General features: G+C 38.6%; 1 protein-coding gene across 1 annotated transcript in view; it reads right to left on the bottom strand.

The window, feature by feature from the left end:
* Nucleotides 1-27,292, bottom strand: part of Orc2 (origin recognition complex subunit 2) — a 113,260-nt gene that overhangs the window by 35,325 nt on the left and 50,643 nt on the right. The window contains exon 11 of the transcript XR_011800737.1: nt 12,638-12,699. The gene's annotated coding sequence lies outside the window, so the exon portion shown is untranslated. The remainder of the gene's footprint in view (nt 1-12,637; nt 12,700-27,292) is intronic.

Here is a 27,292-nt window from a genome sequence, read left to right as displayed (position 1 = left end):
TTCTTCTTATCATCGATTCACGTGTTGACAGAACCTCTTGACTACTACGATCATTCATTCTGAAGCGATCCTTGTATATTATAAGCGATTACGGAGCCCGTTACGTTTTTTAACAACTTTTATAAACCAAATTGCATGCGAATATATATAATTATATTAATTTATGTACATAATGAATATACGTAATATGTGCAATTATAATATACACGACGATTAATCAGATACTCTAACTGCTTAATCGATCGAGTTATCCATTGATTTTTATGGATTCAAGCTACGATATCTTATAGAAAGTATATTACACAGGTGCAACAATACGTTATATTTGTTGTTATAAAAAGACGTGGTCGTTTGTACAATAAGCCGAGGAAAAATTTTCTGTGTTAAGGGGTTAATATACGGGGCGTTCGATATAAAAGTCGTCACGATTTTTCAGATACTTTCGACGATCTGTCAAAAAGACATTCGGAACAAAAGTTAGTCAGCACTAAATCGATGAGAGATCGAGCAATATGTGGTGAATCTCGAGATACGACAATAAGTCGTTGTAGGTTACATGTTTCGTTCTAGAGTTTCCTTTTTGTCATGGATCTTGAGGCACGATTGAAAGATCGAACGACGATCGTGGAAATGACTTTTACGATAAAACGGAGTCAAAGTCAAGACGGAGATCTGACACGGACCTCGCTCAACTCGGTCAAGGCAGAAGACCGTTAGAGCTCGCAGGACACACTTTATACACAAGGTGGGAAACAGAGAGAGAGAGAGAGGGAAGGAGAGAAAGAGAGAGAGAGAGAGAGAGAGAGAGGTCTGTGAGTATCGCACTTTCAGCGAGAAGAAGCGTTGGAGATGACACGATCAATCGACCCGAGCTTATGATTCGCTTCTATCACCGTCCTTGCGTGTATCGACGAAAAAACGATGAAATTTGTACGATCCTCGACTCGTTTGAATATCGCGTATGTGACTTTTGAAATTTCTCTCTTTGTAATAGTGATCACGGTTTTGTTGGTTTGCGGTGGTAAGTGTAGTGGTAAATGGTGATTGATCGATGATTGAATCGCTTGCGTATTTATTATGAGCCGTTAAGCGTGATGAAGTTAGAATAAAAAAGGTGTGAGAAAGCGAAAAGGATAAAAAAGTTAAGTAAAACAGCTATAAGTAAGAATGGTATAGTAATGGTAAAAATGGTAAAGTAAAAAAGTTAAAAAGGGGTAAAGGTACAGTGAAAAAGCTATAATTAACTAAATTCGTTTTTCATGGTTTTTGGGATCGAAGTAATCGACGTGTCTATTGTAATCTCTTGAGTAAACGTAACGGAATAATTAGAGAGTACGAAGAATGATCTGTTTCTTCGAAAATTTCTCGATATCGATTTCGATATCTAAAGAGAACACGTGCTTCGGTTCATTCCGAATTAATCGCCGAATACAAACACAGAACGTAGAATTTTAATTAATCTGACCGACCCAGTTCAAAATAAATTTTGAACACAGAGATAAAAAACATTTATTCAATTCCGCTTAATGGCTACACTTCCATCGACTAATTTACAAGGAGGTTGGACAATGTCCTTGACTTTAATCCAGCTGTTTTCTTTAAAATTGGATCTGTATCTTTTGATTAAAAAAAAAAAAAAAAAAAAAAAAAAAGAAAAAGAAGAGAAATGTTGAAAATTAGGGAAGAAGAGTTTCATACAAGCAAACGATTTATTTAATGATACAGAAGCATGGGCATTGTGGCGAAACCAATGGTAGAGAAGTATAAGGTCAAGGTGAATCTAACGAGACGATGGTTCTTAAGAAGCGGGTCTTAGCAAGCTCAAATTAACCTCTTAAATTATCTCTCATTCTCATTGTTTAGCTCCATTTATTTAAAATATATTAAGCAGATTTGATCTAGAAAGGATTAATTTCACCAAATTTAAGGCGATATTTGAAAATATTTTGAAATGTTTGCGATAAAGTACATTTGTTTGTCGGAAGCAAGAGCGAGATCGTGGCAGAAAAATTCGAGGACAGTAGCACTTAACTGAAATATAATCCAAAGTGTTATACAATCCAACAGTACCAGTTGAGGGTTAAAATCATCAACTAGAAAGAAGGCCAGAATATTCGCGTCAGAGAGAACGAAAGCTCTTGCCAGTATCAATTCTGCAGTTCCATCTAATTCGATTAAAACTCAACGAATCGCTCCAACTTCGATCTTAATCCCAGGAAATTCTTGATCCATCGTAATTGAAATATACCTTTAAGGGAAAATCGACCGCACAATCTACGATTACGAACAGTTCGAACACGATGAATTTTTCATGTAACGGAACGACGAAGAACATTTTCTCTGTTCGCCACGGAGCGTTTAATCCATTAGCGACCAATGACACTTGTTCTTCTCGCAGATAGGAGCGGGAGGTAGAAGGCGCGTTTCGTCCGCAATAAAAATGGGGTCAAATCCCTCTTGTGGGCCAAGGTGTCGCACGTGTTAGGTGATCTCCGCTTTCAGTAACAATCGCACAGCGCGTCCGCGAGAATTATTAATCGTATCTGCTATTATTTGCCGCTTAGACCTCCGCGCGAGATACCAATCTCGGGTATTTGTGGTACTGCCTCTTTCACACCGACCGGTATCCTTCCACGTGATTCATTCGCACATTGTATCGGAATTTCTTGAAACGTACGATAGCGTAAGTTCTCTTCTTTTTCTTTTTTTTCTTTTTTTTTCTTTTTTTGCTTAAGATCTGAAATTAATTTTAGATTTCTACTGGAGATAAATTGAGGGGTTGATATGGTAAACGACGTAAGTGCCAGAAACGAAGATTTCCAATATGTATAAAGAAACGTGAAAATTTACAAAAAAGTGCCATCAACGTCTAGCGTTTATTATCTTCGCGGATTTAGAGGTAAGATAAATAGTAAGAGTAGACTGGTTTCAACCACAGTTTACTTGATATTTACGATCTTAGCCTCTGTCTGGCGATAATCGTAAAAGCTACAATAAATTACTCCAGCGCTGGCAACTTTTATCATCGTATTCTACATGGAATTCACATCTTGTTTCATTTTCACGCTCCACTGCGTCGAATAAGAAGCTATATAACGCTTTTCACGACTAATCGGCATGGTACCCTTAACATTATTCTAATACGCTCCATCTTTCTTGTACATCTCTTCTATTCTTTTCAACGTTCCGTTTACTCTGCTATTTGTAACAAAGGATGTTGATCCGTTTATATTAAACAAATATCATTATTACACGAACTATTTCCATCGAAAAGATCGCTTTTATATTTCTTTAGCGCTAACGTCGTTTACCATAACTTTTTTAATTTCAAGTATCGGGTTGGTTCGTTTATATTTATTCTTACGATCGACTTACTAAACGCAGAATATACAGCTAGCGAACTTCTTCTTTTTCTTCTGCCCCTCTGTCTTTCATTTCCTACCTTTTTTTTTCGATTAACGGCGTATATTCGTTCGACCCTCGCGTATATCCGATTCGCGGGATCGCTCTCAACAACATTGCGTTGGAATATCTGTTTGAGGGTTGCACCCCTCAGACAAGCTCTGATGTATATGTAAAGAGATTTTAGCGTGGAGAGGAGGAAATCATCGGATACCGACTGCGTTATCATTCAAACGAGCGTATTTGATCGATGCTTAGACGACAGACGCTTCGATGCTCCGAGGGAAGAAAAGCGACAAATCAGAGGGATGGAAGAGAACTTTGGAAATGAAAGTCCAAAAGTATCACCATTCTTCTCTTTGAATACTTATTTGTAATTTAAAATAAAGTTTCTTCGTCCCTTGTGTTAAAAAATTGTCCAGAAATGACGAGGACTTTTTCCCAATTTTCATTTCCACCGCCAAACGTGACTTGCCCTTATTCGCGTCAATAAAACAGCTTAACAAGGTCCGCCACTCGGCCTAATTTCCACGGAAGGTATTTTCTGTTCATGGACGTTTCCATCAACGGCGTGTCTGCCAAGTGAAATTTCCCGCGATCCACCGACGCGTCTCGTGGCAAATTAGCGAACATCGATAATTAAAACACGCAAGAGAAAAGAATATTTGTGGTTTGGTTGAGGTGTCGTCATCAATCCTTCTACCCTGTTGAAAGTTTAAAGGAGCAATTTTCCCCGAGATTTTTCTCGATCGCGTCACTAATAACCTTCACCTTCGCGTCTTTCGTCGGTTGTCCATTGATCGTACGAAGAACAGCCAAGATCTTGACCTTCGATCATAGTCAACTATTTTTCTGTAACTTACTGCTACAGATATCGAAAATGTTCATCTCGCGTTATTTTCCATTATTCACGATCTTCTTACTTTCTTACGGTTTTAAAACAGTCTCGCGATGGAACCTTCACTTTTCTCATTAGAAAGAAATATCAATTGCGTCGAGTTCCTATCGCTTTCGTCCTTCTCAACGGCTAATTTATCAGCAGAATACATTAAATCATATTTCTCGCAGTCTAATCAAATTCAAATAAAATTGTACTTCTAGTCGCTATTAATCACTAAGGATCGGAAAATTTTTTGCATCTCGTATACATCGGAAAGCAAAAATTACTGTAATTATTATCCGACGATACAGACTGATGCTCGGTTTATTAAACTTACGTAATATTACGTAAAATCATCTTTTTACGTAACATTAACATACAGATGTACGACGTACGGATCCAGATTGAATCGATTAACGTATCCTTCTCTGCGATACAAATATTTATTCGCTGTATCCAGTTGAAATCGATTTACCAAGTTTGGCCACCTTCCCAATTTCCGACAATTCACGATAAAACGTATCAACGGTTCGAGTCGATCTTTCTGCAGTCTCCGCCGCTATCAAATATATTTCCACGTCAATAAGTATCCTCGCCACGTCTTCACCCAGTCAATTCGACCTTCGACAGATCGATCGACGTTCCTCTTACGCTTACGTTTTAACGTTTATTCGAAATGAAATTCGTTTAACTCTATCCTTCGCGCTTTTGCTCGGTAAATATGTATGTAAATATGTAATATTGTCCAGTGTATATAGTAGTATACGTTCACAGGTGATGTTTAATGGATGCGGCTCTAGGACATAATTCCGATTGAGAAATACGAACCGTGAACCGCGGGTCAAACGTTATCGCTCGCGCGAACGAGCAGTTCGGAACCGCTCCTAGGAATCCGTGGAACGGTTGATTAATTAACGGTGCTCGGGTCGGCTCGCGGTGTCAATTATCCGGACTCGTGCGTGCCAATGGCTTGGATTCGTGCAAATGGACTTACAGGATCGAGGCCGCTGTTTTAAGATTTTTTTTTTTTTTTTTGTTTATCACGTTGCTCGTAATCGAACGAAAAATCGAGCTAGAGAAAACTATCTGTGCCAAATATAACTCCGATCCTTCGTTCGAATCTTAACTTAGAACGCAGCTAACAACTGATGATATATGCATGTAAAACCTGACCTTTTATATTTCTGGAAATATTTCTCTATAGAATCTATTTATTGCGGTGAATATCGACGACAATCGAGGACGTTTTTCCTCTTGTTGCTAACCTAATCTCGGATAACCGTAGGAGATTTCGAGAAATGATGGATATACGTGCGAACAAAACAAAACAGCTGCGTATCGTTATTTTTAACAATAACATGGCACTTGCTTAAATTATTCTAGCGCTACTTTACCATCGCTCTGTGCGAAATAACGAACAACGACGCAGAGGCGTGCTTCGTGGAACTTTGCGCTTTTAAAAGAGACCCGGTCGGAGCAGCGATCCCATCGTGGAATGCAAATCTCGCGAAATGAAACCCGTGCTATGGCGGAATTAATAAGCAACGGAGGGCAGGCGGGCAAAAGGAAACTAAGTTTTACGATTATTCCTCGTCGCTGTAAGAATCACGAGCGTAACGAGCTTCCATCGACTACCTTTATAAAACGGTGATATAGTCTTGCCTCGCCACGGTACTGTTACATCGAATACTTTACATTTTTTCTCCGACTTTACGCCGTCTTAATGAGCGAACGTTACGCTTAATCGAACTTCTGATCGTGTTTCTGATACGTGATTTCATTCAGCGAATATTTTTTCGGTTTCGATTCACTCGATTTTTTATAATAATTTATTAAGACGTTAAGATGGAATATTAAATCGTAGTCTTCTTGCAATTACGGAATTTGTCGAATTTGCTTATCTTTTATGAAATGAATCGTCGGTCATCGATTTTAATTAGCCAGAAGAGACACATATTAGTTATCAGACGAGGATCTTACATATCCAATATACGTGAACAAATTGCTTAATGGTAAGTTCAAGCAACGTCTGGCTTCCAAATTCAATTCATAATGTCTGTTTCATAACACGACACGTCTTTGTATTCATCGTTATTCAACCTTTCCACATGTTTGGATTGTAATCGCTTTCACACAATACTCTAATACACGTAGCTTCAAGAAAATACGAAAGGAGATAAGAAATTCGACGATCTTTGTAATCTTCGCATCTTTGAATCGCTATCGTACTAAAATATCGAAAAAGGCGTAAAAAATGTATAATATAAATGCGACTACATATTTTCCAACTGCTATCGTATTAAAATATCCGAACGCGTGTAAAAATTCACAGCGTGAAAACGACGTGAACGCGAAGATCGACGAGAGAGGATTTTCAGAAAATGTCAGGATATTCTAATCGTGCGTGGACCAAGGCGATCTCCTTTTCGATTCTCACTTGCGTTTTCTCACGTCGTCAGTCACGGGTCCGTGAGGCGTTAATTGCTTTTACTGGTACTTCCACTAGGTTCTCTTCGATTTTGCCAATCGAACTCGACGATGCGCGTCTCTATATGCCGACAGGAAAATTTCCTGCAAACTTTGGAGACTACGAAGGCCAAAGTTTTCACGGAGCATCCGGACACTTGTGACGGGAATCGATACGGTAGCCTTGAACGCAAATTTGGAAATCGGCCATTATGATTGGAGAGTCATTGCCAGTGTCTTTGATTTGTCCTTAACCCCGTTCCACGAACGACAGAAATTCTACGCTAAATTCGGATAAGATTCCGATTAAACGGGGGAATAGTCGATTTTGGCAATACGGTGTTTTCTTTGTAACTGATCGTCGCTCGTGTTCCTCATAATTGATAGGTCGTCATCCCCACTAAAGGGAGAAGATCCCCCAAGGGGACACGATATTCCCTTTGAAACAAAGTTTGACGGCTGAAGGTTGATCCGAATTAAAACGCGCAGGGAAAAATACTGATTATCCACGAGACAATGAGGAAACTTTTTTTATTCTTGATTCTTCTCAAATTAAACTTTTACCAACTTATTCGTAAGATTTTTCTGATTAAAACGAGATCAGACACGATAAATCGCACTTACGTTTTAAATCATATTCCAGTCGAGAGAAAATAAGTTAACGTCGCTAAATAAGCAACTATGCTGCGAAATATATCGTGTTTGGTCTTGTGTTAGTCAGAAAAACCTAACAATCGTATATTGGTAAAAGCTTTATTCGATGAAGATGGAAAATTAAAAAATTCCGATGTTGCGTTAACATCGTGTAGGCGATATGTTTCTTTTCATCGAGCCGACTCTCCGAGTCTTTCTCTCTTCCACTCGCGATATCTTTTTCTATGTTCGGCAAAATGCCGAGTCCTATCTATTACATAGAATCGAGTACGCGATAATGTGATTACCAGGGAGTTACGATTTTCCATCAATCACGGAGAAAATACTGTGTTATTTTGATTTTAAGAAAACCGAAGAAATTTAATCCGAGTTAATTCGAGGCATTTAAACGCCTTTGAAATTTATTTGGCTGGTTTAAGGCTGAGTTCGTTCGATAGTAGATTTCAATTACTCAATCCAATCTTACCTTTACATTTCCTCGGTTGAATTCCACTTGTCCCGCTCTCTAAACAACTTCCTTAAACAGAGACACTTTCCAGCGCACAGGAAAACCTCGAACCTCTAATCAATTTCTTTCAATCTCAAGATCTATCAACAATAATTATCCATCCACGATGATAGCTGCATACTAACGTTAATCTGTGTAACGAAAATTTCATTCGCAAGCAAACAAGGATAGCTAAACTTGGACAGAATTGCATCTGCTCGAGGCCTGCGTCGAATTCTTCAAACCGACGTACGTTCATTAACATATTTTTCCAAATGTCTCGCGAATTTTTGTACAGAATACGTGGTTAAACGCACGAACGAACGAACAAAAAAATAAAAAGAAAAAAAAAAGAAATTCGAAGCTCAAGAATGACCAAGCAGTCAACACGCGAAGGTTTCTTGGGTAATTTTCGCTGAGGTTCCGTTTTACGGCGCGCAGCCTTCGGTGGCGACGAGCCTTGGGACACTTTCATGTCGAGCCTACGATCGATTCCATTGATTATCGACACTGAGGTTAAGGTTGGCCTGTCGTTTCAACGGGGTGGCACCGTGGAAAAAAAGAAGTTGGTGCTAGCCATCGATTTTCCGCTCGATTCTCGACCTGATCGCGCGATACCACGCGTCCACCGTTTTCAATTTCTCGAATTATCGAGCAAACCCGTTTTCCGACTGACGAAGTGGAAAAATATGAAAGGATTCGTTGGCTGTGTTTTCAGCAAACGAAAGAAATGCTCTTTCTTAAGCAAAACTCTCTAGAAAAATTGACATAGTATATCACGAACAATTCTCTGCGGCTAAACCCGTCACAAGCCGAATCGATCAACTCCACTTTCTATCAATTTTTTTAATCTCATTACGCAAGTGGATTATTGTTCAGTTCCAAAAGAAAAGGATTGCGTTCACAATGGGATAATCGAATTTCTTGGATAATTGAATGACTCGCATTAAAATTATGTTCCACGTGAAAAATCATAATTCTTAAATCATTCGGTGATTAATTTATATTCTATAAGGATCTGTAACGTGTATTTGTACATTTTGAAAATTGTACAATACGTCTTATCGTATGTGTTTATAAACTTTCTCACATATTTGTGATTGCCTTAGCGTTGTACGACTCGGTACAACTGAAATATCCATAGCCTCGTTATTACAGGAGAATCACGGACTGGAATCGTGATCAAAAATGTAATCGTTTCACGATGAATGATTAAGAAATTAATCACGGCCATTGGTTACAACGACTTTTGATACTTTCCTTACTCGTTAAACATAGATTACTGGTTATCGAATAATCGATAATTACGATCGATAACCTGATTTTATATTAATATAATATATAATAATTTTCAATCATTAAGAGGATTACGTTTTTCCCAATTCACGGGAACGTTGCAGTATACCAGCTTGTATCTCACAGCCGAATGAATATGCACAATATTTATCGGACTAACCAATGTTCGGAAAACCGATATTCGGATAATAGAGGTTGCGCTGTAGTAACTTCCAAGGTAAATAAAATAATTCCCAAGGTAAACCGAAGGAAAAGAATCTACGACTCTAAAATTTATTTTAACCACGTTCAATAAAGATCGACGAAGAAAGCGCGCGATATCCCTCGTGAGCGTAGAGATTACTAACGGAGCAGAAAATACAGAAAACTCGGTGACCTGTGCGTAACGCGTTAACTTGCACAATTTCGATGGTAGAAAAAAAAAAAAAAATAGGACACCCAGAAGAAACAAGGTCCCAGGTTTTCCACGAAAACAAACGAAATCGGGTAGCGACTTTCTACGATTATTCACGCCACTGAATCATAACCGCCTTGTTAGAATGGAAGGAAAACCGTCTGACCATTAGGAATACGTATTAACCTTTTCGCGGTTCGTATTGCCAGACGTAATGGTAAACAGAGAATAAAGAAACAGAGATACGAAAGTAGAACATGTAAGTATGTACATACACAATTAAAACACAATGGAGGAATGTATGAATACACATGAATAATAAATAATCTCTCGTTTTAATTACTCAAGGATTATCTCGTATTTAATTTCACTGTGACAATAATTTTAATCTTCCGACGAGTTTCGACTGAACTAAGGGATCACTCAGAATAACACGAGCTACGTAATTAATTCATTTGCTGACTCAGCCACTTAAAATTGCAATGCTCAAGTTTATACTATTATACTATTGTTCTGTTCGCGTTAATAAAATACCCGGAGATCTTTCCAATGTCTTTGCAACATATAAAAATACACTGCGAAATATATAAAATCTCTAAACTGTCATATTTGTTAGAATCTTTAAAACAAACGTCTCCTTAGCTTTATTTGAACATTTACGTTCATAGAACCATAAATTTGCATGGAGTAGCTAGGAAGTAACTACGAGCCTATCTTTAGCTTTTATTTGATCAATTATGAATCTACATAAAGATCTAGTAACGATCTATTTCCATAAATTTGTTCTAATTGCAAGTCGTAACTGGAACATCGTGTATCGTGTAACATATTTATATTCTCTATGAAGCATAAAGGATGGTCCTGATTGTGGTGGTCGAGCAGGAAATCACGGAGGTCACACGGGGTTATGTCTCCCGTGGGCTTGGCATAGAATCGAGGAACAGAGTGAGAGTTGGTGTACGCGAAGGATGTCCTCGAACGCTCGTTTTATGCGTCCTAGACGACCTCACCGTCGAAAATAACCATTTCGATGGTCGCGTCTACGTATACCCACGCCTTTTCTCGCCCATTGTGCGCTTTCCCGTTCGGTATCGCAGCGTGCTTGCGCAATCCCGGAAGCAGCGCTGCCTTTCGTTTCTCCCGTGGAACCAATAATCCGAACGTTCTTGGCCAACGTTCTCTGCGAATTTGTTCCGTATGAATCAGTATATTCACCAGAAGAACATTGCCTGTGATTCGTAAGAAACAAGGAAGGATCTAGACCCGTTAGATTCGAAACTACTAAAACTTTCGAAATGCGTAATAAGTCTACGAGACAAAGAAATGGAAACTTCAACGAATGCAAGGAATTAATTACCGTTGGCAAATGACAGCGATTTCACGATAAAAATTTATCAGAAAGCACGTACTTTTTATGAAACGTCCATTGAAGTTTCTAGGCTGACTCGTCTACAGAGAAACGTGTTTTTAATTCGATTTATAGTTAAATTAATAGTATACTTTGGATAATCGAGAACTTTTGTATGGAATAATAAGCGGTACCTGGGAAGGGCTGCGAGAGTTCTGCCGAGTTTGAGTAGATTAAGCCGGAAGTGTACGGGTATGGGTGTAGGGAAGGAGAGTATAGGAGTACTGCAAGTGACAAGTTCGCTAACTAAATCGCTCCCCTCTACAGCGTAACTGTAAAGGATTGTATACGAGAACAGCTCGGTTTTAAACACGAAATTCAATTAGAATAAAAATCACCATTAACGTTACACGTTGTCGCGTACAAAAGAGCTTTGCGGCAAAATTCGTTAGGAAATGTTTTTAGCAAGGCTACAGAGAACAACGAAATAGAAACGACACACAGGCGATGTTCGCGTAATAAATGCATTAGGATCGTCGATATTAGCGACGATATCTTTATGTAACCGAGGACGAGTGATGTCACTTTCGCATATTCACAATGGCTACGCGATGCCACGGATGCGAATTGCCGGTTGCTGCTTCTTCGTCCTCGTTAGTAAAATACTATCGATTACCGTGGACCCCATAAAGAAAGGGTTAAACATTCTCGAAGACTAACTAGGAATTATCTAGCCGCGTCAATTTTCCTCGAAGATGCTTTCGCGCTAGGAGACGACGCGGAAAAGTGAAAGCAATTTCTTCCTCGAGAAATTAACAAGATCGAGCGACTGTACAGAGTTTAAGCAGCTTTCCTAGCGACTCAAATTGCCATGAATTTACAGATCGACGTCTTACAAAGATATTTTACAAAGTTCTTACGAAACTCGATGTACAATTTTTTATGCTTCTATTAATTTATTGCATTTATTATTATCCGTGCAATTTATTTGTTCGTTGTAAAATTTGTATTAGGAAGAAAATCGAAGTGGAAGGTAGTTAACGACTATGGTCGTATAAAAGAGGTACATGCGTGTGGATATTTTTAAACAATAGCGTACGTTCGATTTAAGAATCGTATTCGGTGAAGACACCGCCGAATCAACATGCATTGGCGAGGAATTTATAGAATTCCGGTACGAGCTAGCGCGAAGGCCAGGAGAGACTGTTAAAGATCAAACTGAGGTGAGCGTAAACAGGAAAACAGGTTTCGCGGATCATTTTGGCGCGGTCTCGTTTACTAATTATCGCGTTATTACAAATGCCGCGGTGTAGCGAACGATTCGTGTGTATACGAGCCGATTCCAAAGCAAACTACTGGCTGAAGATGCGCTCGATACGCAAGCCGAGTCGTGATGTAACTCGAGATAGAACCAACACACAACTTCCTTTTTGTGAGAAACAAAATCCGCGTTTCAAGTGCCTGTTCTTTACATAAAAGGATTTCTCACTGTTAATACTTCGCGATTTTGTTTCTTCTTGTTATCGAAAATACGTTAGGTATATCTGTATTATATAATGATTTTTCATCTCATTTCTGTTTTACAAGATTACGATAGATCATTCTGTTAGATTCGAAAAAGTATCGAAATGAACGATAATGAACAGAGAAGGACGATAACAGAAAGGATACAATGGTAGTCGTAGAAGAATGTATTGACGTGCTACTTACTCGTCGACATAGCTCGTTTTGTTCAGGCTGCGAGGCCTGAGCGCGGCTCAAATAAAGGACATCTGAAACCAAAAAATGAAAGGAAGATTGGTACAAGGCAAACATAAAGAAACAGAAAATCGTTGACATTGCATGTTCGATTCTTTCGCAATTTCTTCTTAAAAATATTCATTTAGAGGAGATTTCGATTGATTTTTTGGTGCTCTGTACCTTAAAATCGATCTTTCTAATATGCCTCGACAATTTGTTCAAGTATCGTTTGTTAGCGTATAAAATATATTATTATCCTAAATTAACGTATTATATCATTTTGTATGTAAATTATATTTACAGCGAAATAATTCGACAAAGAAAATTAATTGAAATCAGCAATTCTACGTTTCTCTCACCACAGTCTGAACACCGTTCGCTCTATTTTATATTATTCGATGGAAAGGAGCGCGGAGGTATCGAGCACGCGATCATTTCGCCGCTAGACGGCCAAGATGGAAAGAAGACCAGCTTTCAGCTAACTACTTTCGATTGTCAATCGTCGTCGGTGGCCACGTTGTCGAGGTGAAAATCGGCGCTAGAAGCTAAAGGCAGAAACTTTCAAATCTCCATTCCACCCGGGCACTCGCCACTTTTCACTGGTTACTTTTCACTCGGCCGCGGCATGATTCACTTTCCTCCGGTGGGCGTTCCGCCGCGAAAAAGCCGTAAGAACCGCGTGGAAAGGGGCGAAACAGATCATGAAAGTCCGCCGTAACTCTGGCCCGCATCAATGTTTTTCCGTTCTGTCTCCTATACGGAGTACGCAGGCATTCACGTTGCAAATAAATACGAGTTGGTCTTTCTTTGCAGTCGAGTAAATCCGGATCATGGCATTAATACCTTTTTATAACGAGTTCTGCTTTTAACGTTACCACTACCAAGTAAACGGTTTTAGATTTATTTGTGCCGTTTTTAAGCGTGCAATGTCTTCCGATAAAATTAATTTTAATTTTTATCGAAATAGAAAGCTAACTTATATATACGTATGTATCTGTTTATTTTCGTTGCGCCACTTTAATTAGTACTATTTATCTCTGTACGTAGTGTATTTAGGAACTGTATCGCTGCTTCCTTGTCCTATTCTTTATTTCTATAAAACTTTGCAAACCGAGATTGGAGGGATAAATACGTTTTGTATTCCAATTTTATTTTGAAAATCCTCTGGATCAAAATTTCGTGCAATAAATCTCTCACTCTGTATATTCAATTCCAGTTTAAAAATACGTGGGGTCGAAATGGTGGGTCGACTCTCTCATACACACACAGAGAAAGCTTCCTTTATATTTCAATTGTCCATAAATGCATAAACATCCGCGGTCCATTCGTTGCTTCGATTCTTTCTTCACTGCCATGGTGCCATTTTAAACAGACAGTCCAAGGATGAGTCCACACCCAGCCTTACATTCTATACGCCAGACCAAACAATGCATTCCAGTTCCCAGGCTTGGAAAGCCTTCGTGTGTATTCATTTCATTTTTTGATAGCCGTTATCGACCTCATAGAGCACGGTCGAGGGCAAAGGGTGAAGGCAACGAGGGAAAGGAGGCACAGATGGAATGGTAGAGTAGCCACATGAGGGTTCCGAAACAGGATAGAAAGAGAGAGAAAGACCTGAATACTGTGTGTGTGGTACCGGATGAGGAGAAGGTCTAGAAGAGGAGGGAGGGGGGCGTTCGGGGAGACGATTTGGACAGCGACGTCCCTGAGCCACTTGCCACAGTAGGTCAGCTCTCTTCACCTCACTTTGCTTCGTTTTTTTGTTTTTTGTTTTCTTTTTTTTTCTTTTTTTTTTTTTTTCGAGCCATCGTTTCACACACAACTCGAAGAGGATCTTCGGTCGTCGCTCGACCGACGACACCTTTCGTTTCGATTCTTCCTTTCCGCCCCCAAGTTTCACTTGGTTCACCTTTTGCCCCTTCTTTGTCGGTATGTTTTCGTTTTAATTTAAGCAGCTACACTGTCGGCTGTAAGTACCAGGACGCGTATATGTTACGATTATTTCGATACATTCACAGATTCTACTCTTTTGGTATTTTGTATTATAAGGCACATAGGATACGAATGAATTTTCGGATTTACGATAAGATAATGAAAAAAAGACAAAGAGTGGAAAGCATTCGATTTATGTTAACGTCACGAAACGTTCAAATACTTGTGACCAGCAGTGTATGTTTACATCTTCGTACATCCGATAAAGAGGTCATCTTTGTGGAAATAAAATGGTACAAAATTTGATTGAAAGTTTTCAACGTTTCCCACGCGAAGACAACTACGTGCTTATTTTCGTATCGTCGCTTTATATGTTTGGAAGCGAATATATTATTATGCAAAGTTTTATGAGCAGTCGATCAACTACTCTTTTCGTTTTCACTCGTATACGATGGAAGTTCTCGAAAGATAATCTATTTTTCAGATACTCGTGTGTCGTAACGTGATGATATAAGGCATCGTGAATTTTATGATAAATTCTAGAGAATAGCGTTTATGACATAATGTCCTTTCGCCAATTTTTTAATTTATAACGTTCATCGGTGAAAGACATCTTAAAAATATTTAACGCAAACTCGATACTTTCCACCGCCCTTATTTTTTAGTTATTTTGCTTCGTTTCTATCGCACGAGGACCAGAGCATGTTCGAGGAATTTAAAAAATAGAAGGAGGAAGAAGAAAATTGTTTCAATAACCGATTAAAATGTATCAGTTCCCGATATCGAAAAATTCTTCGAGATATTGAGTTCCAGTGGAAATATCGGCGATATTTTTCATTGAGAAATTATTATCAGGATCCGTTGGTAGAAAGCAAGCCTGTATAGCCTCGTATGCGACAACGCCTGGCTATCGTTCCACGTATTTGCATGTAATGTTCTTACATACCCTAGGTAGAAACAGCTACGCGTCTTAATCGAGCCAACTCCGTAGAAACCGTCAGCACGTGTACAGGGCACTGAATACGGACAAAGGCTGTTGAATGTACTTGCTTGCTTACTTTGACGACTGGTGTGTCGCACGTGGGACTCTAGCCTTCGGGGATAACATCCGTTTACTACGAATATAGAAAATATACTTCCTGCACTCGCGCTTTCGTAATTTATTACAAAACCACATCGTTCTTCATTGGCCGTCAAAGTGTTTCACTTCCGACCTACCAATTTAATCTATATTTATGGGATACAAATTTTTACGATTACGCAACTAAAAATTAACAAAGACAATATCTCGGTTTTGATTCGATTTTGATCTTTGCAGATATGAGTACGTATATATAAATATATGACACGATATATTTGTAATATAAATCAAAGGACACGTAAAAAGAATACAAGCATTTTTCCATTTCTTGAAATAGCATTGGCTTTTTCCCGGGAAAGTAATAAGACTAGAGAACAATAACATTTCTCGACACGTTGAAATTATTAAGCGCTACGTTCCTATTACAGGGTAATCGAAATTCTGTCCGTGTAACACATGTTCCAGCGGAGCGCGCTGACTGCTCGATTATACCGGCTAATTCGATTACTTCGACGAGCTCGAACACACTCGATCTACTCGAGAACTACATTTTATTAACCTTACACCACGCTAACAATTGTAGCAGACAAAATAAAGAGAGAAAAAGAAAAGGAAGGGAAAATGAAAATATCAAATTTTTCTTATCAAATGAAATTACATCGATCATCAGCTATCGTAATTGGAATTCTATCTAATAATTTTGAAGTATCGAAGATTTCGAATTATTCAAGCAACTTCAACTGATCGTGGATCTTCAACAAGGAGAAAAAGAAAAATAGAAAGGAAATAACAACTTAAACGTGCGTCGACGTGTGTCAGTGACTCTTGTTAGTTATGTTAACATCGTCCATAAATCGATCAGAACCGTAGGTGTTACCGAACATACGAGAAAACCAGCCGTCAGGCTATTGGAGCAGAACCACAACGAGATTCCTGCTCTATCCGCGTATTAAAGCGTCGCCGTTCTTGCATGGACGAAACTGCACGGCTCGTGATCGTTTCCAGGTTGTGGAACCGGTACGCTCTACTCCTGAAATTCTTCCACGCGAATCGGCCGGCCCTTTAAATCTCCGTTCCACTTGGAATTTCTGTTCGAGCTCTTACTGGAACCGAGCGTACGTGATAAAGAATCGAATTTTGTAAAGTAAAGGATATTCTATATACGTGTATGTGCGCGTGATTTCATTTCCTACTTCTATCGAATATTTGTTCGCCTGTAAATATAGAACTTGGATGCGAATCCGATACGAGTCCCCTGTCTACATGTTCTAAATTTTACGAATCGATATCGTTGTCCTCGAGGTCCCTGTAGTCGTCCTCCGTTTCTGGAGAAGACAGACTCGAAGTATACGAGAACGAACGATTAACATTCAACAATTTCATCCGAACAGATGAAATCCTTTGCCTACGACGGATAAATTCATTTTCTCAAATTTACAATCTTTTTTTCTCCCACTCTGTCTGTTTAATTTCGAGTGAAAACGTTAAAATTGTCTAAGATATAACTACAACTCAGATATAACAGTCATCCTTGCAAAAGGTTGATTATAAGATAATTTCGTTATATTTTGATTTTTCTAGCACCTTTTCTGCTATTCAATATCCTTTGAGGTAGATCAGCGTCTTTTAAAAACTAGATAACACCAACAGATTGATCGATACATTCGAGCTAAATTTATATAAAAAACATTGTGAAGAATTGTAAAGAAATCCAACTATACCCAGGTTTGATATCGATCGACATGTTACACGTGACAGATGGAAAATGCTTAATTCAACGTATCGTCTTTGTCATAGTAGGTACGGAGGAAGTGGAAGGTTTAAATTTCCAAGAGAAGCTCAATTAAACTCGAACTTTCGCAAACTGCTATATCTCAGCGTAATCGAATGGTTCGATATCGCCGTCCTCGACATCTTGGTGGTTGTCCCTTTCCCAGACGTTTATTAGTCCGCGAACGGAGAACTTATCGTTAACCTCGATCCTCCTGAGCCACGATGTTAATACCCACTCCCACTTGTCTAACTGTACTACTAGGTCGACCAGGTGGCATCCAGACACTCGATCGATTAGAAAGATATCAATCCGAGAACAATCGCCTCCATGCATCTCGATTTTCCCTGAGAAAATTGTTTACAGTTTAAGTAGGTAAGTACAAAGAAGGCGAAGCTCGTCTTTCCTCGATACTTCGAAACTTTCTTTAAAAATTTGCGAATTATTATAACCGTTAGTCAGAGTAGTGATTCTTGCTAGTTCTTTAACTAGTTAGTAACTAGAGTTAGCAGAGCAATAAAAATGACTAATTTCTAATTTATTATACAAATTCTAGGGAAATTTAGTAGCTAGAGAATTAAATTTTTGTAAAATACAGGGATAAAACCTGGCATTATTTTTCTTACATGTCTTTTCATATATTTTCTATCTTGATGGAACAAGCTTTCCGAACAATATCCTCTGGTACTATACTTTGATCGTCCACCGATCTAATATCAATAATGGACGAAGTTTGGTTCGACTGATCTGTTTAGGGATTGGCGAATATTAAAATTAAAAGGACGCGATGCAAATGACTATCCAAAGTTCTATATAATTATAAATTTGTCGTCCAGTTCGCGGTTGGAGAACGCTATATACGGGCAGGTTGTCGCTCAAGAATTCTCAAGAGACGTATATAACATCGATCTTATCGTTGTTACGCCAAAATTGGCCTTCGTTAACATTATCAAGTTAAGAGAGGCCGGCAAAACTGGTTTCTCATAAATCTTCCCGATTACAGGCTCGTATGCGCTTCGATTAAATTAACATTCAACTTCGCGCGAGTCATCGACGAACGATAATCTTTGGCGCCAAAATGAACGACTCGACCAATCATCGTCGCCCGATTATCATATTTCTGACATTATATTTCTCTTTTCCGATACTGTGTGTGTGCTTTGCGTTTGTTTATCGAAGAGAGCTTCGCGCTGTATACTTTCTTCGTTAGATTGAGGCCAATCTTCGCTCGTTAGATCGAGGCCAATCTTTAACTACGTGACCGAGCTCGATGTGTCTCGATGATGGTTAACCCTTTGATTGCGAACAGCGCCTATAGGCCCTCCATGAAACTTATCACTGTGTGCTAATAGCGGTGTTTAGCGCGGGGTGTTAATTTATTTAGCAACACGTCGGATGTAGGATGACGTAGCGTAGAAGTAGATTTAATGCATGGTGAAGTAGAATGGGATTAGGTGACGTAGGACAGCGTATAGGGAGACGTCAAGCGAATAGACGATGGTTAACAGTACGCAAAGTGGCATAAGATAATGTGGAGTAAGACGATTTAGCGTAATAGGTAGCTATTATACAACGAAGAATAGTAAAATACGATGTATTGTAGTGCAACGAAGCATACGGCAACGTAAGATAATGCAACCTACCGTAGTGTAACGCGCTATCATACGACTTAGTGTAATACAATGTCGTGTAACGTAACGTAGTGCGATGCAACGTATCGTAGCGTAACATTGTGTGCTATGTAATTAATAGAGTAACCTAGTCCACCAAATGTTGCTACATAGCATAATGAAACGTGGCATAGTGTACCATACAGTACGATACAGTACGAGCATAGTAAAATATAGTTCAACGCGACATAGCGTAATGTAACGTAGCATAACGTAAGTTTTTTAAACTTTCATTTTATATCAATAATTACGATGTTTACGTAATTTTACAAATACGCTTTTTGGTGTAGTAAATTAGATTCGACTTGTCGATTATGTAATTTCTGTCGTAATTTCTCAATGGTGTAATCTAAAGTTTAATTCCAGCTCGAATATGTGCTTTAATACCGTGCTCTTGCAAAAGACTGCCAACTTTTTTAGCCAGAGAGTTAATCATCGGTACGCATGACGTGTATACGAGCGAAGTTCTGATGAACTTTTTGCATCCTCGAGTTTCACCCTCGATGGCGATCAAGTTCCCCACATGAGATACATTCAACAAGAGAATATGTATCGATACACAAATTCTTATGTTACACGAGGTAAAGAGAAATCCCTCATTAACCTCAAACCTAATTTAACTCGAATCATTTTCAAAATATTTCACAGAAATGTTCGTTTCGAAAGTTCTCCGAATTCCTCCTCAAATGAAACTTACATATCAACTATCTCTGATAACAACCTATTAATTTACACGTAAACTTTTGCAATATGGAAATAAATTTTCTAGAGAAATTGTTCGCTAACATAGACACCGAACGTTTATACAAATTCATATTTTTATTAATATAACCAAAGAAATAGATTTGTTTCACTGGTTAGATATACTTTACTTTCGATATTTTGTATATTCTTACGCACCGTGTCCATTCTCTACATTTTTATACATTGAAATTTTCACTCGTCAAAATGAAGTAATAAAATTATTGGAATAATACTAAGTAATAATAAATAATTAAAATAATGAAACAAACGTCATGCTCTATTAATGACACAGCAAATGTATAGGTAACCAAGGTAACAAAGCTTGTCGAAAGGCAAGTCCATCGAACGACTCGATGAAATCCACGAAGAATGCGTCACTCGAAACGATATTACCAACCCATCGGGTTAATTGAACCATAACAAATTTCTCGAGGAAAGCCAAGGCTCTCACTTTCTCATGTTTTTGCTTGGCGACCGTGTAACAGGAGAATCGAATCGACCGGTACAGTTTCGAGCGAGGAAGAGAAGCATGGGATCCTGGGGACACGTACATCCCTGGTCCCGCATTTCGGATCCTGTGACGATCCGCCTCTGTGGGTGGTAGATGGAATAAGAACGAGGGAAGAACCCCTCGTTCTTTGTCGACCTTCGCTTCGTTCTCCTCGTTCAGACCTAACCATTCCACATACGATGTACTATTATACACTACGATTCAAAAGTATCAGAATATTTGGTTATTTTTCACAGGATGTAATTTAGTATGATTACGGACAAGAGGATTTGCGATGATTTTCATTCCTTATGATTAACGTTACGATTATTTGTCGACGATTGAACGTACAAAAATTACACCGGATGGTAGCTGTATGAGAAGATAACACAAAGGGGACGGTCTTTTATTCGTGTTTTTGAACAATAACGAAGAATTGCCGTACAAATGAACCGATTTAAATTTGTAAAGTTAGAAGAGAGAATTGTAAAATAAATAAATAAGCATTCTGAGTATTTCGATAATTCTAATGCTACCTAAAGCCGAATTTACGCTGTATTCGCGTATTGATAGAGTATACAAAATATTATCGTGTGCTAAAATTTATCTTCGAAGGGTAACCTCGAAGCAAGTAACAATCGAAGCTCGTTAAACTGATAATTTATACAGTTCAGATAATCAGATAATTTCAAATAAGTAAAATTTAATATTGACTCCGTAAACAGACAGTAAATGATTAATTCCCATTTAATTTATACAATTCGGTAAAACTAACAATCTCTTGCTATACAAATCGATCGATGTACGGATTGCTTGTGAGGGGTATTGTACGTATGGATCCGGTTTTAGTCGTGGCACGAGGATGCTGATCGAAGAAGAGGGTGGCAAATGTGTCCTGAAACCATCTGGGATTTCATTGTTGCCAATCCATCGACGACTCATTTTCCTCGACACTTTTAGAGGAAAAGTGGAACGGCTCTAGAGGTAAAGTGAAACCGACTTTCCAGTATTCTTCTGCGCGGCAGTTTTCTTCTTTGGGTGGGAACTTTCGAATGGAAACGAATTCGGTTGTTTGGACAAAGCGTGGATACGTATATTATAGACGAGTCGTTGTAATTTGTTTGAATCGTAAATTTAAATTATATTAATTACATAGAATCGTTGCAAGTATCGAATATTTCATGAATTGTGAAAAGAAAATTTCGCTCTTATCGATTATTAATATTCACGTGTATTAACACGTGTATTATTCTGAAAGAACACAACACACGATACCAACCTATATTTATCTTTTGTCACGTGCCTACCGGCTTGATCAGGGTTATTTTATAACCATAATGATTCGTATTATTTAACTAGGAGACATAATAGTCGACTAATGAATATAAATATAAATCTATCGAATACATATACGTATCTAAATGTTGCGCAACTTTTGACTTCGTCCTTGCCAAAACGGTATCTTACGTTCCCTCGCGAGATTAATTAATTTTCATGCCAGGTCGAGAATCATGTTTGATTTATTTCTATACCGAAACTGTATCGATTACATTTAGAAAGTTGATTCGAACAGACATGAAACGTGTCGAACCATTAAAACAGAAATGAAACGTAATTTAAGGTGTTAAATTATAGTTGTACACGCTACTAACAGAACAGATGTAAACTTTTTGGTATCTGACAATTTCGAACAGTCTACGGGAGCCCTATTCATTCACAGTCAATCGATGGTTTATATAATCATTCCATTACTCATAACCGTCTATTACGTACAACCTATTGAAGGCTATCTACGAAACGCTACAATGATTGTAACTACCTAGACAAAATTATATAACTTGCAATACGAACGATAGAATGACGAAACGAAAACTAAGAACGCAAGCTTGCATCTTTTCGTCTAAAGAAGAATTCTTTACAAAAGGACTTTGAAAATTCTATTTCTTCCTTCGAGCAGAGTCTCGATTAGAATTCCGATTAGAGTCAATTTTTGAAGATTTCTATACGCGAAAGGATTTATCAGATCTTTTTTTAAAAGCCACTATGTTTCAAAGAACAAACAGACATTATTCTGTGTGTACGAATATCGCAACCTAGAGACGGTACGTAATATATCACGTATTTTGCATATTTTCGTATTTTATATGCACATACCTATCGTACAATAAATGTCACGCGTTTCTTCTATATTTAACATCCATAAACATCAGAAGGCCGACAATAAAATTACGCGACTGCGAAATACCGAACAAATTATTCAAAAAATTCACCTCTCGCAGAAAGACGATGAAACGCGTCAAATGAAAATCTTTCAAACGATCGTTCCATCCTTTCCGTGATCCCTCCGATTTTCCTTTGATTATCGCTTGGGAACACCGATTGACTTTCCTTCTCTCTCACGTGTGAGAATGAATGAATGAATGAATCAGAGTGGTTCCCAACCGCCCTTGGAGATCTAGTAAAATGAGGCGAGGGCGAGGGCAAAGACTGGAGGGTTCGATGTCGTTGGTAAAAGGGCAGCCGAAAGAATCGAGACGTACGTATCTCGGAGGGGCCAGAGAACAGCTCAGGCTGCGAGGGTTTGCGTGCTCTGGTCAATGGGTCCCTACTATAACGGTGTGCACTACCCTTCGACGATTCTTATTTCGTCCTCATTGTCCCCGACAGCATATGGCAGCCCTTTATTCCAGCTCCACGGCTTCTGTCGTAGGACAAACAAGTCTGCGCATTATCGACCTTCCACAGACCGGAATATCTATCACGCGAAGACGCGTACATCGGAGCTTCGGTCAAAATGCTCGAATCGTTTTGTGTCGGTAAAATCTTTTACGTCTCTTTTACAATACGGGTGGTTAGGATAGGTATTGTGATAAATAGATAAATAGGGGAAAAATTGATAGCCGGGAAATCCTTGGTGGACTCTTCGTTTCTTTTATATCTTGAGAAGTTTTAAGATTTTTAATGCGATTCAAGTAGAGGAATTTTACTTTATATTATATACTCTCGTTGGTGAAACAGAGCAAATATCGTAACTTTTTATTAGATTAAACGGCACACGTATTTTTCACCGTACTTTTGTGATTTGTAATATCTCAGTTCCGAGGGATTTTCATATTTTTCTACGCGAAGCAATTTCGTTGAATATCTTCTCCTGGATCGTTATGTGTTCTTTTCGTGCTACTTTTGCTCTCCTAATTTACCTCCAGGGATCAGAGCAGATGGATATTTTTTGATCAGACACGAAAACAAAAAGAAAGGGAAAAATCCTGCGAAGAAGTAATATGGTTGGCGAGGGAAGTTCGATAACAATGATCGAAGGAAACAATATCGAAGGAATCTGTGCTAAAAGTTCGTTAGACGCGACTCGTTCTCTCGCTGGTAGGCTCGTCGAGTGGGTAGCGAGCTGAGCGGCCAGGCTTTCCAACGATATTTCTGGTGGTAACTATGCCAGGGACTGCCGGGTAAGTAGTCACTATAATACGGCTTGAATCGAGTAAAAGTACATGGGTAACCTCGTGAGCGGGTTCACCATGTCGCTTTCACTCCCCGTGCCGCAATATTATCCGTCCGTTCGAGGACCAGCCTCCTCGCGCGGGCAATCCTAGATGCAGAGAACCATTACGCCGCTGGCGATCGTCGTCCGACGATTCGATGACGATTCAAAGAACGTAAATCACTAGGCCAGCTGGTGAAGACCCGATGATATTTGCGGAACACGAATCATTTATAGAGACGAGAGTGACGGCTTGCGTCGCTTTAGCATGGTTTCTTGAGATTCGATCATGAGCTTCGACAAAAGGTCGTGGTTGAGAGGATCGTAGAATGTAACGAGAAACGTGGAAATAGGATTTTACCATGGCGCGTGTTCTCGTTTCCTTTCTATTTTAATTCTTTTTATTTTATTCGCTTGTTCTTGCTTGACGACTTTTTACTTCCATCGCAGACCCGTTTAATTAAATCTACTACTTGTGTAAGAAGAGTTTCAGATGAGCGTAGAAAGCTTCGGGAAACTGTTTAGTAAATTTTAATCCCGCGGTAATAAACTTTAAAGTTTACTATAGCGAAAGAAGTTTAACGCGTGTCCAATTGAATTTTCGATTTTGCTAATAAAAAAAGATAGATACGAAATATAGCCGTATTTGCTTGCCGCGACATTTCGAAATTTCAAATAACGAGAGCTTCAAAGCACTCGTATGCCATCGTTGGCGTTCAACGTCAAAGGTACGAGGAGCATTAAGCTGGTTCGATGCTCCTTCATTCTTCTCTATTTTCGAATATTCGGCTCCTAAGCGTCTTTCTCAAAAGAACACACACTGTGATGTCCCGACAGAAGCTACCAATAGCGCGGGACTAACCTTCTTTTTATTCTCTCTACGTCGTATCGATGATCCAGGTTGGTCGCCATCTCGACGAGCCCATCAATCTGCTCGTAGACACATCTTTTTAGAAGGAAAAGCTCGCGTATTTCGTCTATTCGAACTTTTCTTTATATAGCCGAAGACCTTTACTCGAATTATAAAATGTCAAGCAATAAAAATGTATTTATTCTTAAATGTCATTTTTACCACTCTTCGTATATTTGCGTTAAAGGTGCGAAAGTTTCCAACGATAAAACAAGAAATATCTATCGATTCTTCTTCTCGTTCCTCGCAATTTTCTCATTTTATTCGCTCGTTCGTCGCTAAAAGAAGAATTCAAGTTTCCACGTGATCGCCTTCGCTGTGGATTGTTAAAGAAGAGGAGTGAAAAGGATAATGAAAAGGTGGGAGATTCAGAGAGGAAGGGAAGAGAAAGACAGAAGAGATTGGTGGTGCAAAAACCGACGGAGGCAGAGAAATAGATAGTCGAGACAGTCCATTAAGCAGCGAGTGCAATCCTGGACGAACAATCGAAATCCATGCTAATCGTCGAGTGTAGTAAAATGTAGCCAGACGTGGTTGAAATAGACGCGAAAGCGAGAAAGTTGCGAGCCTAGGAGAAGTCGCCTTTGTCTCTCGCCATTATCGCATTAAACGGAGGACCTTTCTCAAGGACCATCGCCGAGATTATTTGAATCTTTTTAGTTATACAAGGGAATAGAACCTACCGTCTTTTCAAATCGCTGAATCACACCGATTGTTTGCCACGTGACAATAACTCTTGGAATTTTTGTCACATATAGCGAGAAGCATAACTGAATTAATAATACGTTTTCTATAAATCATTTTATATAGACATTAACGTCAAAACGAAGTATATATATATATATATAAGAAATAAAGACACAATATTGATTAATTTCGTATGTTTGCAACTAACCCAAATAATTTTATAACGAGAAATATAGAAAAATTCTATTTCATCGATAAATCTTTATGCCTGCAACAAATGCATCGTAATATTCCAAATAACCCCTTACCATATATTTCTTAAACGTCTATAAATGTCAGAAAAATTACGGATAAAACGTACACGTTGTGACATTTCTAATCTACGAGTAACTTACGAATTTTCCTTGATCCGAGCTGGATAATTTTACCATTCCGAGTCAGCCAGCGTGAATGATCTATCGGTTACAGAACAGCCAAGGGAGAAAGAAAGGAAGGAAAGAAAGAAGGAGAGACGAAGGGAGACAGAAGATCGATAAAATAATAATTCTGCAAGTGCAACAATTCGGAAAATATCCATTTGTATAATTTATAAATATACTACATGAATATATGTATAGAGCGCCTAAAGTATAGGGGAAACAAAAATACGTATAGCGATTCTACTTAAGATTAACCAATCTCAAGGGACCGCACAACATTTCCTTCGCAATTCTTTTCAGTCAATTTACCTTGGTATATCCTATTTTTTAACGGTGTAGTTATGAAAAGAAATTCCAACAATTCGTTCGAACATTTCGTGCATATAAATCCTACAATTTGCTGAAATTCGAAGAAATCGAAGTCTTTGATTTGTGTGGTAGACTTTAGCAGAGTGTCTACATATATATTAGTCTAGTTATATTTTGTACACTTTCAAAAAAATAACACGTATACGGATTATCTGATTTACGTTTCTCAATAATGCTGCGTTTACGAAACTTTGATTCGTTGCTTCACTGCTTCGTTCTTAATGGATGGAAACGTTAAACGAATCGCCGAAGGTGGCTAGAGATAATTTTTCGAGAAAATATGGGGGAAAAATCGAGCGAAATGGCCTCGATTGTTTCGTGAAAGGGAAATAGGGAAAAAATCGAGGCCGCTGGAAAAACAAACCGATACTTTGTTGTTAAAGGCCCAAGCAGTGCATTATGTCATCGCTGGCTTCAATTACATATTCGCACGAGCGAAACTGCACGCTCGTTTTCGAAACGTTCACTCGTTAAATATTGTTGTTGAATCAACAAGCTCGGTTAACAAAGAATTATTGTGCATCTGGTAACGAGCTACAGCCCGTTACAAAAGTACGGCTCGTTCTATACCTTGTGCTTTGAATGTTGCGTAATTGTTTAACGAAAAATGAAGAACCGTGTTACGGCATGTAGCTGTGAGATTTGCTACTTGTCGAATAAGATTGTAGAAAAGTTTTATTTCTTGCTTACGATCGTTCATATTAATCAAACATAAGAATATTGAGCGTCTGATGATTTATGGTCGACTATGATATTTGTAAGCTTGTAAGGATTATACAAATAAATCGTACTAACGTTAGCTGTCAGAGTATCGATACAATTGAAATTATTGCTTCCATATTTGCCTAGATATGAAGGAATCCAGTTGCCTCGCTATACCTTGTCCAAGTGTAACAGTTTGTTTGTCTAGACTGCAAAAGTCTATTTGAGATATCTCAATTTCTATTTCTCTACATTTTAACATCATTTGATATTTGATACACGATATAGAGATTAAAAGAGAGAGAGAGAGAGGGAGAGACAAAATCGTAAGAAACATTCTGAAAAAGTAAGTTTGTA

This window comes from Bombus fervidus, chromosome 9 (genome assembly GCF_041682495.2).
Source record: "Bombus fervidus isolate BK054 chromosome 9, iyBomFerv1, whole genome shotgun sequence".
In the NCBI taxonomy this organism is placed as follows: Eukaryota; Metazoa; Arthropoda; class Insecta; order Hymenoptera; family Apidae; genus Bombus; species Bombus fervidus.
This window is presented reverse-complemented; position numbering and strand designations above follow the sequence as displayed.